This window comes from Anopheles funestus, chromosome 2RL, assembly GCF_943734845.2.
Source record: "Anopheles funestus chromosome 2RL, idAnoFuneDA-416_04, whole genome shotgun sequence".
Lineage (NCBI taxonomy): Eukaryota > Metazoa > Arthropoda > Insecta > Diptera > Culicidae > Anopheles > Anopheles funestus.
The window spans coordinates 68,464,771-68,479,140 of NC_064598.1; the positions used below are offsets into that span (position 1 = coordinate 68,464,771).

The 14,370-nt window shown below is 38.7% G+C and overlaps 1 protein-coding gene across 7 annotated transcripts in view; it reads right to left on the minus strand.

Moving 5' to 3' along the window:
- Positions 1-14,370, minus strand: part of LOC125762009 (PRL-1 phosphatase) — a 33,924-nt gene that overhangs the window by 14,390 nt on the left and 5,164 nt on the right. Inside the window, exon 1 of one of the 7 annotated variants that reach the window (XM_049423669.1) lies at positions 2,313-3,582. The exons of 5 other annotated variants lie outside the window; for them this stretch is intronic. The gene's annotated coding sequence lies outside the window, so the exon portion shown is untranslated. Of the gene's footprint in view, positions 1-2,240; positions 3,583-14,370 lie in introns of those variants that run through there. One more of the 7 variants, XM_049423666.1, reaches the window with a different exon arrangement.

A 14,370-nucleotide genomic window follows, 5' to 3' on the forward strand; every position in this document is an offset into this window, starting at 1 on the left:
GGTATTTATAAATTTCTTCCTAAGGTCCTGGTCTATTCAAATACAGTAGAACGTCGATTATCCGGAGTGCTCGGAACCAGACTGATGCCGGTTATAGGGTAAAGCCTATATAGTATCTATATACTATACTGTGGTGGTCCTTTTGATGCTAAAAATGATCCTGGGACAAGCAAATTATTATCAAATAACAATTGAAATTTAAAACGTAAAATAAAATCATTTCAAAAATATTGCTTGGTAACGATTTTAATAATTTTAATCAACATCAACAGTATCAGTACAATGGTTCACCGTGGTAGAACAGCTGTCAATTTTCGGCGCACGGTTAATCCGCCCCCGGATAATCGACGCTCTACTGTATTTTAGCAACATTTGTTGCGGGAACACGTGCCGAGGCTGAAGTATGTTTATCAGACTTATTTGATTTCAGATTTCAAAATCATAAATAAAAATGTAACAATTTTTTTAGCATATGCAAATGACATAATGCCACAATGTACCATTTAACTGGTTAGTGTGAAAATTAATCAATTTGTTAAATATTCTTCCAATGATAAAATCCATATTATGAGAGACTGTTTGTACGGCGGTGAGTTATAAACGATTTATTAAACGAAAATTGACATTTGGATTGATTGCAAACAAGCATATAAAAGTCATTACCATCTGTAATAACTCGCTGAATCGCTCGGTTGGAAGACAAACAATCGTAACTGTCGCTTATAATCCATCAAAATGGTCTATCTACATAATTTCAACGGCTCCCAATCATTCAATGGTGCAATTCAGCCCATTCAGCATCAATTACTACTATTGCGCATCTCGGAACCAAGGACTCACTTGGTAAAAACACAAAACGCACACTGCAACACACTAAATCAAGCTTCGGTTACGGATGGTTTGCTTTGGCAAATAAATATAGCCCTCAGCTGTTACAACGAGAATATCGCGTGGGCAAAAAAAAACACGAAATACTACTCCCTCGATCACTTTGACGGCCACTGTACCAGGAGAGGTGGGTTGACTTTGGCTCCCGGTATTCTCCCGTTTGGACCGTGTGGTGTTACTACTATCGAGGTGTCAATGTACTACAGATTTGACGCACACACAAAAACCGTTTGCGGGACCGATCCACCCGCGCAAAAACTGCAATGCAAATTCGCACTACAGCGGAGTTGTTTTCCATTAGGTTTGTTGTTGCCTTTACTTCCTCCTACAAACCAAGCCAGAACCAGCCAGTGCTGCTATACTACTAGGTCACCTTTACGTGTCGATCCGATCCACCCCGATCTACGGGTGACGATTGTGCCGATTCGTTCTCATTCTCCGCACGTAACGTGATACGGACGGATGGTTCGCGCACTCGATCGCCGTGTCGGCGGCTCAGTACTTTGCGCTTGTGCGTTGTAGCCAGCTGTCCTAACGAGTCCGCGGACCGTGTGATGTGAACATGAAAATAGATCGCGAAACACTGCTAGCAAACGCAAAAAAAGCGAACAAAACAAAACAACACACACGACATGATGATCGCATCTCATCATCCAGGGAACGTAAAGATCTGAGACGTTTGTTTGTTTTTGCGCATCTTTCCACAATCTTGTTAGTCGATATTTGTGGATGTGGGATTTTTTTAAATATTTTTTCTAATAACGTTCTAGTGGTTCGATCATCAAAACCGATACAATTGTTGAGAAACAATTTGTGAATAAAGCAACCGTAATTTTTTCCAACCAACACAGTCACAATCACCCCAACAAATATCTTTATTTTCATACACTTATCGGCGGGACAGACCCGGCGACAGACATCACACTATCTCCCCATTTTGATAGATTTCACACCAAAAAGGTGTGATAAAAACACTTCCCTTTATGCTAATAGATGATGCCATTTGGCGTGACGATGCAAAGGTGTAAAAAGAGAAGCATTACATGAAGAACAAAATATCTCGCCTAAATCAACCGCAATATGACAAAGCCAACCCCCAAGGTGTTGTTGTTTCTAGGAATGATAATTTTTTTTTTAAAGAATATACAACAAACGCTGTTGAAGATGATGAGTAACACCCTCCGCAAGGCGCCATTTTTGCTGATGTACAACAACAAAAAACTAGGCTTTGGGTATTGAGATTGTGTAAATATTCGCATTGCGCAGGTGTACTCGTAAGCGTGAGAGATAAAAGTAATAAACAGACGATGACAGAAATATGTACATTGATATAGAACACACTAAGGACTTACTGGCAAAAAAACACAACACGCACACGGCCAATGATCGTTTAACGAGCGCTTTCTTTTGCGCTTATGAATTACCGCGCTCAACGTTGATCAATTTAATCACTTCGTCGTATGTGTGACACACTTAACCACTTTGTATCGTAAAGCCTCACATAAAGTCTTTAACAGCAACGTTCAACACTCAAACAATTGTTTGAAAGGCACACACCAAAAACGGATCGAAAAGGACACTCAAACACCGATGGGAGCTCATGTAACGCTCTCCTTGAAGAACGCTTCCTGTGCGCTGACAGTTCGCCGACGAATGGCTGCGTCCTGATCCCGGGACGGAATTACTACGTTTGGGCAGCAACCTTTCCACTTGACACCGAGCCGTACGGGAACAATCTGCACCGCCGAGTGCAAATACTTTCGCTTTAGCTGTAGTCGCGGTAGCAAGACGCGGGCAATGATGTTGATGTTGGTGGTGTCGTTGGGACAGTGCCCCTTACTGTCAATCATGTAAAAAGAACAAGAGCTGACCGCACTGATGTTCACTCGGCCTGTTTTTTTTTCGCGTTGGCAAAAGATTTATCCCACGGTTCAAATGATTCCCGTTTTTCGTTTTTGTCACCTGGCGTTGAAACTAACGAGAAGATGGAAATAGGCAGCTAAAACACTCTGCCTGACACAGATCACGTTGACTTTTTTTTCTCCTGCTCATATATGCAACAATAATGGTTATGAACTCACTTCCCAAGTCGCTTGTTCACACTAGAATATGCAAGCGATGATCAACATTGAATCGTTTATTCTTTGTCTTGTTCAACATTATTATACAAAACAAAAAAAAACCGGAGTCACCAAATCCACTAATCACACACTATGATAAGATGCTTCACAAATTCAGCATAGAACCTTCTCTTGACCAAGAGTCTTACTCTTGGGAATTCCCAATTGCTCACTAGGGAGTCCCGTCTGCTCCAGCTGAAAATTCACGACCAGCTTCTTCAAGAACCACGTTCACGTTCTTATTGCAAAGGCAATATGTTTGCGCGTCGTACGAGAACCGTAAGATGCTTATCAGCCGTAATTTCCTGCTCCGATTGATCAACTACCACGACTAGCTCGTTGCTTTCAACCACTTGGAACTTGCGGTAATGACTGGCAGTGTGCATGATGAAACCTGTTCGCTAGAGTCCTCGGCGCGTGGGAGAATCGCGCTTCTAATGATAGTACCGATCCGACCCGTTCGCTCCAACACAGTCACACCTACTAACCTGTTCAACGCGTATTCACCAAACGGTCCAACGTAGTATTGAACCGGACACTTGTGTTCGCCTATATTCGACGGACAGCACCAAATCCCCACCCCTATTTACGATTATACGGGGGGTGCTTTCCGGTATAATTTAAGCAACACCGCGAGACGGTTCGCGAGATGTCAAGAGCGCGCCACACAACGCGCGCCCCGAATGCGGATGCGAAACACATACATACAGCATGGCATGGTTGCGGATGGATCCGGTAGGAAAAGATGAACGCGTGTATGCGACCGTATGTTTGTACAACGTGCCACGGGTGTAGGAGCCGTGGTTAGTAAATGTTGGGCAGAATGTTTGTGTAAGTGCTTCAATACCGTTTTTTTCGCTTGCTTGTTCGTACAACGTCTATCGCAAATCGGCACGAATATAAAAGTCGTGATGTTGCGCCAATTAGCACTTAGTCGTACTCCACGCATCAAGCGTGAACGGACCCGCACATGTGCAATTTTTCGAAAGATCTTTAAAAAAGGTTTTGTAGGATTTGTGGTGAAAATTTCTTACTTTTTTCAAACACAACTGTAGCCAGATTGAATTACAAGAGTAGTTTTGACTTAAATGAACATAGAAATTCTATCAATAAAAGCTCTATCTAGCAAACATATGTACCATTGAAGCTGCGTTGCAAGAAACGTGTTTTAACAGTAAGCTTAGTAAGCAGTAAAAACCTTTATCTAAACCACCCAATACGCAGACAACGATCACGTTACAGTGCAATGCATTGTTACCGATATACGCAATAAATGCAATGTCAGCCCGTGCAACTAACAACACACTTTCCCTTGATGAATGTCCCAACGTCACACAATCACATCCCTGAATCGATAGTACTGGAATGCGAAGTGTTGTATCAACCCTTATCAGCCAGGGCGGTGTGTGACAGCAAAACTCATTCCCATCTAGCCCCACGGGTACAAAATAATGCTGCACGGCAGATAGCGGATGTGCACTTAAAAAACAAATTCTACGGCAGCGAATGCTCCACACACAGAGACAGACAACTGCGTGATAAAGCCAGCCCATTGCGACGTTCGATGTCATTCATTTCGAACATGTTCCGCGATCGAGAATATTCCCAATGACGTGCGGCTCGTTGGATGATCACATGTCGATTGGGGGACAAGAGCTGGTAAAGGGGAAGAAGTGCCCAAAATGAGTGCCATATGGTGTGCGGTGTGGTTCCGTTTCGGTTTGATTTGACATCGGGTCGATTTGCTTCCCACACCACGTTTCGTCAATCATCGGTGCCATCGGAGAGAGTGTGCGGTAAAAGCATCCCATAACAGGCAAGCGTGGATGCTACAACCCGGTCTAATGACGGGAAAACATCAACCCGCTTGATTGCTTCTGTGTGTTTTGTAGCATCCTGCTGCATTCTTGCTGCTCTGGACCGAGGTTGTAAATCAAACCAAATTTTCTAACGTGCTGGCGATCTTGCCAACAAATCGAAAGCCAAAAATGAAATAAAGAAGTCACGGAACTAGCCCGGGTTTAAGCACGTAAGTGGTGTGTTAAGTGGCCGTATACTTAGAAAGTTATTATGGGACCTTCCAAATACTCTGTAAAAAAGGGGAAATATGACAATAAAAAAGATACTCTTAAATGCATAAATAATTTCGCTAAAAAAAGAAAATTAAGAAAAATAATAGATATGAACTAAATAAAACAAAATATCTAATTCAAAAGAACTTCTAAATGCTATTCATCTAAAAATTATTTCAGTATAGTCGCCAAAGGAAAATTGATATAATTTTCAATGGCGTTTAACCATTTTGGGACGGCATCCACTTGGCAGCTGACAAGTTCTTTATTTCCTTCATTTTACAACCCGTAGCGCATTTAAACGTCAACCGCTGATTGATTTGAGGATATACCGGTAAAACATCTAAAAATTCGACATCTCTCTGAAGAACTATACGATCGTAAACAAAGTTTCTTTGCAATTTAGCCAACACATGTCCAATTGCAGCTCTTACATTGAGTTTCTTACATTAGTTAAGATTGCCTCTATCTGCACAGTGGTATTAAAGTAAAAGGTAAACAATGCAACCTCCATTGCGATAAACGTTTTATTATGATTTCCCTTTCAACGGCGAACAAACGAACGTGCAGTTTCTCACACAGCGCAAACGCTAGAACAACCTTAGATATCGTCTTTTCATAAATGTAAAGAATGCGAACGTCGTAGGCCAAAGATAAACGGCGATACACTCGGATCATCACATGACCCGGGCGTTGCGCATGCTGGTACATGTTGGTAAACAAAACAAAAACTCACCGAAACGGATGAGATACACATCGGCAGTTACGGTTAGGAATGTTCAGCTTTTATCGCGCAACCATGCAATATTTTGACCATTGAGACAAACCAGAAACGGACCAACAATTCGAGGGACGGTCAACAGGCAAGCGATAATTGTTTAAAATTAAACGCAACAGTGTAAAAGTGTTTGCAGACAGAGACACTGGCAGTGTAGCCGCAGAACGAAAACAAACCCGAATTGGCAATTAAATAGCGTAAACAAAACACATTTCCGGCTGCACATATGCTTGCATACACACATTACGATTAGTAGTTCAGCCCTGGGTTGAAAATGAAGCTTCCTATTAGCAACGTTCAGAACTGCACAGCGCAAAGACTCGGTGACGCATGTCTGCATAGATGACAGAAAATAATGCAAACGTGATCGTAAACTGGGCGCGATCGGATTACCACTCTATGGTCATACCAGACATTGTGAGCCAAAAGCAACAGTAACGTGACTCGTGAGTACTATCTTAGATTTCTAAAGCGAACAAGCAACCGTTAGAATGGACTTTGAACCTTCAAGAAACTGGTAAACTGAAAAAATGCTTAGAATTGTTGTTTTTTTTTAGTTGAGAAGAGTTGACGAAGGAGGAAGCAAGGCGATATTAAAATTGCAAAGTTCTACTGCAGTCAATCTCATGATTTTTAATCAAATTAATTTTCACAATTTATGATTAAAATGAAAGAAAGATCCATTGGTGATTCAATCGATATAGGGATAACCAATGGTGTATAATCATATAGATACTTATAGATACTTATTGAAAAAGAGCAAATTGACTCCATATTTACATTTATTAGCAGAGCTGTTACGTGTTCCCTGGTCTCGGTCTCTCTTTGAAAAGCATATTTCCATAAATTAATCCAATGGATTGCTGAGGTCTATGCTCGATATTGCTAACCTACCAACATGATACAAACTACCACCGATCGCTGAGCCGTAATAACTGCAAAAAAGCTACCACTTGCAACGTGCCACTTCTCACTACATTCAAACCAATGTCCATGCCCTTGCTCGTGTAACGGTAAGGTCGCGGACACGAGCTTCCATTTTTTGCGTGGCCGGTCTGAATGGCGTACAGCTAAAAAAAACAGGAAAGCAAACGTCAGGAGTGTAAACGTGATCGTTACACACAGGATATGGACGCACACGAATGGACGGAAGAATAGCATTAGGGAATCGGTTTCTGTCATGTGGCTTGCCTCGTTATCAACGTCAACATTGTCAGGCGAACTTTTTCTTTACGGAAACACATAATACATCTAAAATGAGATAAATAATGGAAGGGTACATGAATTTTGCTCTTTAAAGGTTATGAAATGTAAGTATAGAAAACAAAAATATACGGATTGTTGCAAAGTAATTTGCATGTTATTGGAAATAAGTAATCAAGTTAGAGACGAATAGTAGTTAAATGCGCCACTCGACCTAGTACGAATTACATTTCCTTACCGTTGCGGAGCAATTGACACCACTACTCTCTGTCCATCGAACTGTACCCAATCGATCGATCCAAAGCTACGAAGTGGAAAAAATAGAACCTACTACTAACGGCACACTCTTAACCTTTTCCTAGTCCTGTGCGGAACTTAACAGCGACCCTTAAAATAAATCACTCGCCTCCTGGGGCTCGTGCGGCTCGTGCAAGGCTCACACCGTTTGCCCAGGCGTAAAACACCGGTTACCGATAGATACGAAGTGGATTGGGGACACGCGCGACCAAGCCAAGATTAGCAGAGCTCACCGTCGTCACCTGGAGGTCGCCATCCGAGCGGTGCAAATATTGGCGTGTGCTGTCAGTATATATAGATCGTCGATCATAAGACGAAATAGTCGCACGTACTGCGACATAGTCATTTAGAAAGCAATTTAATAGTTATGAAATGATCATTTTATCATTTTCCTGCTAAAGAACTGATGCCTTATCTATAAACAGATATTACACACTCAAACTAATTAAACAATGGCACGCTAAACAAAACTTTTATCATAACATCGTTTTGAAACTTCAAAAACAAACTGAAAAACAAAACAAACTGTTTAACATGTGCTAGGCAAATTTAATGCCTCATTAAAATGCAAACTCTAATGGGATAGACCGCGCATACTGTTAACTGCTGTGACTGTGTACTCAACGGAAGGAAGTTGTTTAGTTTACCGGTGACTTAGAACACATCTTTGCCTCCATTTTAAACACGACACCAATTTGCACTTTAAGGCAAAAAATAACTCAACGCAATACATTCCTATACTGTTTACAGTGTTAAAATATGTAAACATCTTTGAATAAAATTTATCTTCTTTACGTTTGCAAATAGCACTTAAATTGTACAAATGGTCAAAATTACACGTATTTTGAATAAATACAAAGAACAAACTATTATTACACCATACTCGGTTTATGGGGCATTAAACAAATTAAATGAGTGTATCTGCTTTTGACCGAGTCGGTTAGTTAGCATTTTCCGAGTGAAAGAAGAACCTAAAAATTCATTCACCAGACATACGCTAGTGCTGATCTGGGCTGGGAGCAAATTTTCACAAACAATACAAAACGAATAATATATTGTTGTGTCAAGTGAAAATAGGCCATCATTTAATTTTATCATTCGTTCAAATTGTAAACGATTTTTCTCGTCCAAGGACACAGCAAACACTTCTGTAGCACATTTTTTTTTATTGAAAGCGACAAATAAGAAGTGATCCTAGAGGAAGAAAATTGTACATTTAAACAGGAAACAACATTGACGCGGGTGAGCAAAAATTAGGTTACGATTCGTCTCGTCTCGAGCGCAATGAGCAAATTTGCTATTTATAAGCGGGTTTGAAAGTTTTGATAAAAATATTCGTTTGAAAAATGAACGAGACGAAGTTACAATAAACAAAGGTACAAACGCATTATTTGCAAACAAATTCAAATTAGTTTTTAAAGTTTAAAAACAAATATAAATTTGGTAATAGCTTAATTTCCGTGCAATAACACTGTTTTCACTTTTTTTGCTAACTATAATTATTTTCTCACTCTAAGCATAATCCCAAAGCGAACCAAACTTTCACCAAACAATCACACAACTGGTGCCACGTGCGACGCTGTTTCCTGTCTGCCGAGAATGAGTGGTTGTTGCGTTTATAAACACGATAACTTTGTATGTGCACCATCATAACCATTTCCTGAGGAGAATGTCACGTTACCGGTTCGTCCATTACAAAGGTCAAGTTAACGAATACCAAGGAGAAGTTTACATTCTCTCAGAAACAGAAGTAAAAACGTGACAAAGCATAGAACATGTAAAAAAAAAGATGTACTTTTTAGCTGTTATCTGGCTATTACTCTCTACCAATAAGTGCGTCAGTATTGATGATTGTAGAAAGAGACACGAAAGCAGTACGATATTATCTATTCCATAACAATCTTGCATGGCTTCTTATAGAAAATGTTAAGAAGTAAAAAGGTCCTATCGTTCTGCGATTATCTACTTCTGGTAATTAAAACTTTCTTCAAATAATAACAGCAAGCGATCCATCATGTCTATAAAAAACTAACGACATTTAACTCTGTTGAAGAAAAAAGGAAAGGACGTTACGTTGCAAGGAAATGCAGTACTTTACTTCTATTTCAACCAAAAGTAAATAGTGCTTGATGTAGCAACAGCATATCAAATGACATGCGAAATAATGTTGTAGCCAAAAGTGAACTAAAAACGACGAAAAGCTCTCAGTATCTTTTTCCTTCACATTTCGGTTAGTTTTTTTGTTGTTTCATTTTCTCCTCTTGTTTTCAGACTGACTTGTTTTTTTTTTTTGTTGTGTGTTCAGTTATTATGCGTCTTCCCGTGCCACAAGGACAAACAACCATCGGACACAAACTGCTGGCCGATTATCGATTTTTTTCGTGTATGATATTTTTATCAATTCGCTAGCGAACCACAACGACCACACACCAAGGGCCACATTAAGGAGCTATGCATTTGACCTTTCAGGATCCTTTTGCCGCTGAAGGAAGAAACCTTCGTCATCTAGGCATGATGGAATGACCTATTTTAATGGCGCTTCAAGCAACGGGAAGCCACAAGAAGACAGATGACATGGCCGTCGGCCCTGCTGGCACGAAACATACATTATCACCATCGATGAGTGCGTGATGGAATACCATTAGTGGTTCTGGAATGTATCCAGTATTGTGCAACATTTCATCATCCCGACATCCCGACGAACACTTACCTGAAATGAGAGAAACGAAAAGGAAAACAAAAATTGATGATGTAATGTCACAAACATCATTGATTACATCACAAAAATATCAAACGATATTACTTTATCTGTATTGCATCATTTAGTACATGGGTAATTGAAAAGCTAAATGTCAGAGATCAGTTCATCATCTGATTATGGAATATAAAACACCAACAAAAGTAGTACAATGGAACGCCGATTATCCGTGCTCAACGGGACTCAATCCCTGCCGGATAAGCGAATATCACGGATAATAGGCTCAACTCTTTTTATTGATAAATATCAGTGTGTAACGGGTAGACTTTTTTTCTAAAGCTGGATGTTAATTTTGTTAGGTGCACTTTGCAAAATAAATCTGTTCTATTTAGTCGAACTTGAGCAAATTGTATCATTTCCTATTAAGGCCTTTATTTTTTTTCCATCGCCGGTTTGCAATTAATATGTCAATTCGCCTTTGGAACTGTCATTTATGAACTGTATGGATAATGGGACAGCTGGATAAAAGGTACTCGGATAATCGGCGCTCCATTGTATTTGGTTACGTAGTACAATAAGTCTAGGAAGTGATTATATTACAAGCATAATCTAGCATAATCATCAAACCAGAAAAAAGAGAACGAAATCTTGAAAAAAATACTCAATATTAAAACATTCTGGTTATCAGTACTAATAGGTGTCCAAAGCCATCATTAATTCGTCGAAAACATGGCCGGTTTGACTACCAAGAATACAACCAAGAACTGTTTTCGTTCAGAAAATGACACTCAAAGTCTTCGCCACATACCCGTCTGTCCTTAAAATAACAAAATTTTCTTATCTGCCTTAGAAAGATTGTTGTTTGGGAACTTTTATGAACTCCATTAAAAGTAAAATTACTTTCATGTTGATCACCACACCAACTAGAAGTCTGTCTCAAAACTTAACAGATAGCTCATTTATATTAAGATCGGATACAAGACCATTCTTAGGAACAAAGGTATCCATAACCGAATATAAATCAAAGAATAAATTAATAAAAATTGAACAAATGAATTAGTTTTGCCAGTCTTCATTAGGTTGTTTCCTTCTTTAATAGCCAGAAACCGAATACGTCACAATAAAATTTATATTATTTAGCTGCAGAATTATTTCCACTAAACTTACAGGTATTCGATATCCAAATATATCATCTCCATTTGTACAGAAAAATAATACAACTTTTAATTAGCATAAAATGTACGAAAGCAATCGAAGAAGTGTATTGACTTTGCATGAAAGTTCATTGTACCATCGGCATTATATGTTACCCTCCAGAGCGGCCAAGGAAAAGAACAAGACATAAAGGATGCACCAGAACCAGAACGGCTATCTTTTTCCCCCGCACTTTGAATCCCACGATCGCCAAGACCAGATCAGATGGTGTACGATCGTTGAACTTTTCGCAAGCTACAACCCGAAAACAAGAACATAAAGGAAAAGGGTTGGAAAATGCGGAAACCACACTGGTGCGTCACTACTCTACAGCCGGCAATGGCCAAACAACTTACACCCTTTGTGTCCGTCAATGAGGAAATGGCAACGAGCAACAACTTAAAACAACAAATGCGAAAACTGTGCAAACTGTGAAGTCGACGTCAAACGGCACGACTGCACGAATCGCGGATGCATTTCAAGAACGCAGTGAAGCAAGAACAACGAAAGAGAGAGAGAGAGAGAGAGAGAGAGAGAGAGAGTAAAAAAACGATTGTCCAAAAGGTGAATTGGAAGATAATTTCGATGCATTTTTACATTTAGTCTCGCACTCTGTCACTCTTGCTCTTAACATCATTCCCACGGTTTTTGCATTTCTACTCCAAAGTGGCTATAGTTAAAGAGTTGTTTTGCTTTGATCATCAGTTTTTTTTGGTAGAACCAGTGAAGTATGGAGTAAGGTGAAGTATGGAGGGAAAATAAAGCATGTCCAAGCAAAAAAAAATGGTCTGCATTTAACCAATACAACGTGACGGAAAGAAGGTTCAATGGCCTCGAACTTAGCACGTGACCTTTATATATTTTTGTTTGTTATACATTAATTTCATTTATATATTTAGTTATTTCTTTTACATACATAAATTAATAATTTAAACAAATTTATAAAAATATTACTTAAGTGAGATATAATAATTTTACGCACTTAGTAGAGTATCTAAAACCAAAAATAAAATATCCAAGTAGAATGAATTTAAAACTTGCTAGTGTTTGTAAATATATGTTAGGATAATAAGCATAAAATTAACTTTATTATATCCTTCTCACACACAATAATGAAAACTCGTATAGAAAAGAGTGCAGAAATGCATTTACAAAAGTCTAACCAACGCAATAAAATATGCAGCACGATGCACCGCACACACACACCGTTGCATACAAAAAAGGATAAAGAAAATGATACACATCGGACGGAGGAGATAGACATGCTCTTGTGTGTACACACTCATATTACTTTTCCCTTCGCATTGGCTGCCGTAACTTTACAATGCGCTGGAAAATGGCACAGAATACGTTGCAGACACATCCGAAAAAGGTGAATGACTTCTAGAGCAAGGAAAAAAGGGAACGGAAAACATTATTATGCTTCTCACTGCCCTACACAACAGCAACTTCATTTTTTTTAATCGCCTGACTCAAACAAAAGCACTTCATTAATGCATTTTCCTTACAAAACAATTTTACCCCCAGTATGAGATGATCTTCATACTTTTAGGCGGTTTTTTTAGTGTTATAAATTTAGTGTTATATATTTTATTGTTTGAAAAAATATTATATATTAAACCATAGGCAAACTGTTTCTAATCTTACTTAAGATGGAAATTCATCAATCTAATAATGGTTCGATCGAATATTGGAAGTGGAGTTGCAATTTTTAATCAATCACCAATCTGGAGAATCGGCAACTCCAAACAAAAAAAAACGCAACATATTATTCCCCATTTGCCTCTCTACGGGGATCGTTGTATTCTGCACGCACAACATGTTTCGAAGCAGAATAAAAGGAGGGCAATAACCTGGTTCAAGGCCAGCACACACTTTTCCGTCTTGCAGACCCCCATGCACCAATATTAAGCAAAAGATCGCAATGGTGTATTGTGCGCATTTTAGGTAATCCTCAAGAAAGGGGTGGGTTTTATTACGTTTTAGATGTACAAAAAAGTATTCTCGAACCGAGTACGGGTAGTTCTTGAGAGGGGGTTGAGGGAGATTTTTTGATTAATGCAAAACAGCTAAAACAAATCGTGATTTCCGTTCGCGTTTTTGTGGTTAAATAGGCGAATTGGAATGCTTAGAAAATGGGTAGACGAAACAATGGGAAACAATTTACAGAACCCGATTCTTTTATTGCTTCGAATGGTACGCACAAATGGTACTTTTGATTTAATGAAAAGAATTTTTGGAAAAAAAATCTGAACAACTGCAAACAATCCGATCTGGAAGGATATATAAAACAGCCGAAATTTAATCCTTCAACGATATGCGAGTGTTTGCGGGAATTTTAGGGGATTTTTTTACAAATACAGTCAGTAACCAAAAAACATTTACATCTCAATGTAGACTAATTGGAGTGCCTAATAAATAAAATTTAAGTTCTATAATACAGAACTCCATCAGAATGAAATGTTTATTTAAACGAATGACTTTGAATCTCTACACAGAAGATTCATGGATCCTCTAAGATTCATGAGTCCCTTAGAGATTCATGAATACTTAAAGTTTCCAGAATCTTCATACATTCAAGATTCTCTAAGCAATCTTGATTTTACATATTTTTATTGTATTATTTTCTGAATTAACTGAAATAACATTTTTATGAAACTTTTGAGTAGCGATTTCGAATTTCAATTAATCTTCACTGAAGATTCACATGAATGACTCTATAGAAAAGATTCATTACGCACAGCACAATCGGCTTCCTGTTTGGCTATCGCCACGCCTGAATTATACGAAACCTCTGTAATGAATAGTTTTGTTTTGTTTGTTTTGTAGTTTTGTTAGTTTTGTTTGTCATAGCCGTTGTATTACGGCTTATCCCTGTTATAGTATAATTGTTCAATTTTAATTTCGAATCATTTTGTATACAACAGGAAGCATTAAATTTGACAGCTCTAAATTGGTTTGACAAACTTTTTTCATAGACCACCTCACTTTTGTTTGATAAACTTTTTTCATAGAAAAGCCGGTTCATCGTCAAAGGGTATTTTTTCGTGAAACGCACTGTTGTCAATGTGATCGGTTCAGTCTGATTTTACTGCTTAAAAAGGGGGACGAATTTTGTCT